Here is a 6,771-nt window from a genome sequence, read left to right as displayed (position 1 = left end):
TTTACTAATGACTACTTCCTGCTCTGAAGTGAATGAAATCACTGACTCCTAATTGATTTCTGTTTCTCTGGGCTTTATCCTGCCAGTCAAAGTTGGCAGGGAGTTAGGACTCTGGAATAGCACTGCTTTGAGTTTCAGAAGGCTCCTCTTGTTCTAGCCACAAAGCAGTAACCAACTGCCATGACCACTTCCAAAATGCTTAACCTTGATATTGCAGAACCATTTACATACTGGGATAGCCTGAGTCAGAAAACTATGTTTTACCCAAATATGAGTCAATGGGGTAAAAAAGTAATACTTAGGACTCCACTGAATTCTTGAAAATAATTTTTATTGTTTGATTAGGTAACATGTTTACACTGTACAAAATTCAAAAGGTACAAAAAGTATTCAGTGAAAATTAAACCTCTCTCCCACCCCTGTTCCCGGGCCACTCATTTCTCCTTCTCAGAACCAACCACGGTTACCCACACTCTCTGTATCCTTACAGAGACATTGGAAATGCAGACATTTCACCCACTTTAAGCCTTGATGTATTTGAAACACTGTTCTTGGCGCCAAGACCCCAGTTGGAGCTCTACCACCAACTATGAGACCCAGGGTGAGGGGCTCGACCTCTCTGGGTTCCAATTTCTTCACCAGGAGGAACTGGGCTAGAACTGGATGTTCCCTATGGTCCTTCTAACTTTGAGTTCTCCTGAAAGCATTAAAATAATTGCCACAGGTCCTAACTTTCCTTTTGACCTAAAGTTTGCACTGTGTGTAATTTTTCATTGGAGCACAGACTGAGCCCTGCCTGCTGGTCATGCACATATCTTCTAAATGAGTGTTTTCCTTTTGAATCTGTGTTTTCTTTCCAGACCCATCTGGATCTGTGTAATATGTTAAGATTTCACAGCTTTAGAAGTGAGATTAATTAACTCAAGATTAATCAAGATCTCCAGGAAAAGCGGTGTCCTTCTGACACTTTTGAAAACCAATTTTCTTCCTGAGAAAACTGGAGTGTTGCTGAGGGTGAATCTAAAAGGGATACTAATTGATGTTTGGCAATTGGCACCCATCCCTCATTCATCCCTCCTAAAAAATATTCTTTGGGGGAAGAGAAAAGATCAGTTCTTCCCATAGCCTCAACCTCTCAATAGGATGCAGTGTTCTTTATGTGACAGCTCTGAGCTTCGGTTTCTTACTCCTCCTGGGAGGCACCAAAGTTCAGCCCCAAATGCACTTTCCTAGTCGATCATTTACTTATTTCCCCTGAATCCTCGTTCTCCAAACCCAGACCATGTCTGCCACAGGATAGGAGCTTGTTAACTGCTTGTGGTCGGAAGGCACAGATTAACCTCTAAATCCTATTCATCCTCCATGGCTAAAGACCCCATATCTTTTTTTTTTTTGCGGTACGCGGGCCTCTCTCTCATGTGGCCTCTCCCGTTGCGGAGCACAGGCTCCGGACGCGCAGGCTCAGTGGCCATGGCTCACGGGCCCAGCCGCTCTGCGGCATGTGGGATCCTCCCAGACCGGAGCACGAACCCGCGTCCCCTGCATCGGCAGGTGGACTCTTAAGCACTGCGCCACCAGGGAAGCCCCCCATATCTTTTATGAAGTTTATTTCTATCATATCTATTTCTGCCCTCATTAATCTCCTTCCTTCTTCCACCCAACTGAGCATTTAATGTACTTACTGCTTTGTATTATTCGTAACATGTGTTGATATTATTTCCTCGAGTAAATCAAGGGGCATAAACACTAATACATCCCTGAATTACAGAGAATGCCAGGCACATCAGTAGACAGCAGATTCAAGCCTGCTTAGTGACAGATAAGGGAAGAGAAAGCAATAAAGAAACTGACATTTGTTGAGTGCCTAATGTGTACAGGAAGACACAGTCTCTGCCCTGGAAGAACTCAGAACCTGGTGAAGGAGACTGACTTGGGAAGGTGACAATACAAGAGTTTATAAGAGGGGAAGCCCTGACCTGGTTGTTAAGAATACGACACGTGTTTCAGGGCCACTTTCTTGCTAACTGATTTGGGCAAGTTCCTAATCCATCTATCCCTTGATTTCTGTCATCACCTGCCTCACAAGTTGATTTTGAGGATGAAATGCACGGCCTGATGCCTAATAGGTTCTCAACAGTGTTGGTCTTCCCCTCCTCTACCTTCCAGGGAGGAATGTGACCGGAAGTTTCTTGCAAGAGAAGCAGCAGCAGAGAAGGGAAAGTGGCATGGCAAGAGAGGGCAGCAAGCAACTCAAGACTGTTTTGGGATGCCATTATCTTCCAAGGCAGCATTCCTGTCAAAATTGTTTTGTCTGTTTCACTAGACTGAAAATTTCCAGGACATCTAGTAGTTCCTGTGGGGTTTTCGTTTTTTGGTTTGGTTTTGGTTTTTTGTCAGTGCTGAGCTGAAGATACACTGTTACTATCAGCCACTCTAACTGAGAGCTAACCAGGAAGCCAGGGAGTGAGAACAATCTAGTGTTTGTTGTAGGAAAGACTCCCAACGGACAGGTACAATAAGACCTTCTTGTTGGGGAGGCCAGAAATAGGACAATAAAAACAGAAAGCGGAGGAACAGACTGATAAGGAGTAGGAACCAAGACCTGTAGCCAGATAACAGTTTGTTGAACTACAAATAGAGGCACATTCCAAAAGGCCCAACCTGGTGTAAAACTGTGAAGCTGGATTTCTAAACACAGGAAGTAAAGAGTCCAGAAAAGGTCACTAAAGGAAACAAACAATAATAAAAAGTTCAGAGAACTGAGGGTGAAGTGAGGGGGTCCTGTGTATCCAAGGTCCCCCCCACCCCATAAATTCACAAGGTCATAAATTTCCCTCATGCTACAGCAAAACCAGGATGGTGCTCACCAGTTTTGAGTTTCCAGCTTGTTTTCACAAGGTCCAGCCCAAGAGTGAGATGCATAAAATAAATGGGTGCAATGTACCTGAATTCACACTCCAGTCACAGTGAGACATAGAGCACATTAACAAACCTGAATGCCAGCTGTGGACTCTATCCTGTGTTAAGAGGGCAGTACTAGGAGGAAGTCTCATTAATCTACCCCCATAACTCAGTGCCCATCTAGGCTCCTGCAGGGCTGCTGGCCTTTCCATACATATCCTAAGGGCATCAGCTCCCTGCAACCTGGGCGGTGCACCCACCGCTCAGGCTTACGTCAGGATTCTGGTGGCAGAAGTCCTGGTGAGCTGGCTACAGCTCCTTCTTGGTGCCCTGATAACCAGTCAGCTTGACATGAAGAGGCTTCTTGCCCACGTACCCAATCACCTCTTCCCAGTCTGGCAAAAGAGAAGTCGCCTTTGGGGAACTTGGGAGTAGGGTGGTTCAGGACAAAGTAAGGGGTGGTTCTCCTTTCCTCCAAACAAAGGTTCAGGCTCCTGCCAAGTCCATAAAAGAAGGGAGGACCAGGTCGGTGGTTTTCTTCTCTCCTCTGGTTGGGGAACAGAGGAGTAGGGAGTATTAGAAAGGAGGAAAATGTACAATACTGCTCTTGCCCTGCCCCAACTCAATTACACTCTGGTGAGGCGTAAGGCAACACAGGTAAAGTCCTTAGAGTCTGGCACACAACAAGCCTAAGTGAAGGTTAGCTATTGTTGTCATTATTAATAACAATGGCTCTGAACTTCCCTAGGGGTCTGATAAAAGCCATAGACTTGCTCCCCAGAAAAAAGCGCACAAGTATACACACACCTAATTTTGCAGGTGATTTCAGGGGGTGTGCAGATATTTGTGTAATACTCTGATTAGGACCCACTGCGGTCAGAAGGACACACTCCAGCCTACAGAACAGTTACATAATTTGCAGGTCCGAGTACAAAATGAAAATGCAGGGAGCCCTTGTTCAAAAATTAGTAAGAATTTCATGACAACAAAAGCAGAACATTAAACCAGGTGTGGGACCCTTCTCTGCATGGGGTCCTGCTTGACTGCACATGTCCCACACCCAAGCAGCTGGCTCACCAAGACCTTAGAGCTCTAGGTCAGACCACTGTACCTTTGCTTTAAGCAAACTCAGTATCCCAAGAATGGAATTTACAAAATGTGCATTTGAAAGCTGGCCACCCATAGGACTCTTATCCAGTAACTACTTAGTGCAAGGTTGTAGAGATCAAACACTTGAAACAAACAAGCCAGAGATGCTGCACAGCAAAGCTTTTTTGCTGTGCAGGGGGGAAAGACCTGTAAATTACACAGCTGTGATGACAGGAATCAGCCACAGTTGCTGTGGGAACCCAGAGGGGGCACAATTTAGGAAGGGAGGAGGTAGGAAAGCGCCCCCAGGGCCTGTCTCCAGTCAACACAGCAAGATGAGAAGGCTGCGAGGTGTTCTAGGCAAAGGGAGGTGAGAGAGGAGACGATGCTTTGCCCAGACCCGCACTTGCTGTGCATGTGCTACATTATGCCTGAAAATTCCACTGGTGACCCTGCTTTTCAGAAATGCCAGCGGAGAGCAGGAAGCGCACCCCCTCCCTCAGACATGCAGGTGTAGGTGTGGGCTACTCCTTTACCGCAGGTACCATAGAAACAAACCACGGGGAAGCAGCTAAGACTGCAAGACCCCAAAAGGGTCACGTGAGGAAATTTACCCTGGGACAAAATGCCATGGAGGCTCAGCAGCAGCCCGGGACCTTGCGATCAGACTCCTCTGGGTTTAAATCCCCTTACCTCTATGTAGCAGCTTGTGGCCTTGGGCCTCAATTTTTTCATCTGTAAAATAGGGATAATCGTAGTATTTACCTAACAGGGTTATTGTGGGGATTAAACACGTTAACATATGTGAAACATTTAGAACAACGTCTTGCTTACCCAACTGCTACATAAGTGCTAGCTATTATCATTAGCAATAGGACTGATAACAATGAAGGAAAAAACACAAACTAAAAAAAAAAGAAGTTGCAAAAGAGCTCTCGGATCTCAGAGATGGGAAGAGGCTTGGGTGTGGATGAGTAGGAAGGTTGGAGGCCCTGTAACCATACCCGCTGAAGGGGCAAAAAAAACCTTTGGAATGTGATGACCTTTGACGTATTATAGACCTCTGGGTGGCATTGGCTAAGTCATGTAACCTTTGTTGACCTCAATTTCTCCAACTGTGGAATAGGAATAATGTGTTCCACTTACTTCATTGGATAACGTATGTGAAAGTATTTGGTAAGCTGGAGGTGAAGGTGGTGCTATTGTCTAAGCCACAGGGTTTACTAATGATGTCATTTATAGACAGACCCCTCGTCCTCTGCCTACCCCTTAAGAGTGGGTGCTTCTCAGGTCTCCAGCCTAGACTGCTTCTCAGCCCCCATAACCACACCCATAGCTTCAGTAATATCCATGCTGGTGCCTAGCATCCCTACCTCCAGCCTGGTCCTCCTTCCCAACCTCCAGGCCCATGTAAAAAGTGCCCACTAGGTACGTCCATGTGGATATCTCAGGCACCTGCAAACTCTCATTGTCCATGACTGAACTCATCATGGCTCCGTATCTCAGTGAAAGGTTCCACGGTCCAGCCAGCAGGAAACCTGGGTGTAATCCTTGACCTCTCCCCCCCACCTCTGACAACCATCAGTCATCTGTATCTGCTAATAAATATGGCCCCAGTGCAGCTACTTCTCTGACTTCATTTCACTCCTATTCCCATAATCCAGGACACCTCTCCCTTTCCTAGATTCCCACAACTTCATCACTCATCGGCCTAGAACACCTCACTCACTCCTGTTTGCCTAGCTCTTACTCATCCTTTGGGTTTCCCCTTAAAGGTCATTTCCTTTAAAAAGCCTTCCTCCACCACTCATTAAGGGTTCCTAGTGCTCTTACCCAGCAACCTGTACTTGCTAAGATACTGCACCTACACTGAGGTCCATTGCTAAACTCTCAGCTCGAGGTCACAGGCTGAGTTTCTTCCGCTTACCAGTGTCTCAAGCAGGTAACCTCAGGACAAAGAACAGGAGCTGAAAATACTTGTTGAATGTTGCTGAAAACCTTACACGGCTTGCAAAGTCACACTTAGCTTCTTAACTCACACTTCCCCAGACACAGCGCTTACTTTTACAAAACATCTGCTCCTCGCGTTCCATTTTGGGGTGGCGCCCACAGCAGTACCACACTTTGGACAGTAGAAAGAAACTATGGAAACCATGTCAAAATCCTGATGGCAACTTAAATAGAAGCTTGGCTGGATTCACGTGGGTAGCCGTCCTCATCGTTGAGCATCCTCAGCTAGAATACTCCTGTTTTGGAGTTGGCCTGGGAAGGGGGGCTGGGGAGAAGTAGTGGGAGGTGGGGAAAAAAGGGCCAATACATTTCACAAGGAGGGGGTTTGAACTGAAACAGAAACATAGCCTGAATGAAAGACTTGCTTGGAGCAGTTGGGAGTGGAAGAACAGTAGGGCTTTTTCTACCCGTGTGGGACCCCAGAACATTCATACCCCAGGCTTTCACTTTTCTATGTGGGCAGAATCAAAATCAATGCTCCCTTTTCATTTCACCGCGCGGTCACTGTGAGCACCTATACAGAGGGAGGCTGGCGTTTTATAAGCTGAATGCTCTGCACTCCATCCTGCACAGTGCAAACAGTTAATCAGAACTGCTGTGTGAACTCGTGGATTTTCATTGATTCAGAATAGCTTCAGTGTTTTAATAAATCTAGCTGACTTCATTTCCCTGGGCCCTGAATTACTCTTAAAATAAAAGTGTGTGTGTGTGTATTTGTGTGTGTGTTATATAATCTTTGAAGGAAGCACTAATACTATTCTGACAATGTTC

Source organism: Stenella coeruleoalba (assembly GCF_951394435.1).
Source record: "Stenella coeruleoalba genome assembly, chromosome: 3".
NCBI classification, from domain to species: Eukaryota; Metazoa; Chordata; class Mammalia; order Artiodactyla; family Delphinidae; genus Stenella; species Stenella coeruleoalba.
Note: the sequence above shows the minus strand (reverse complement) of the source record.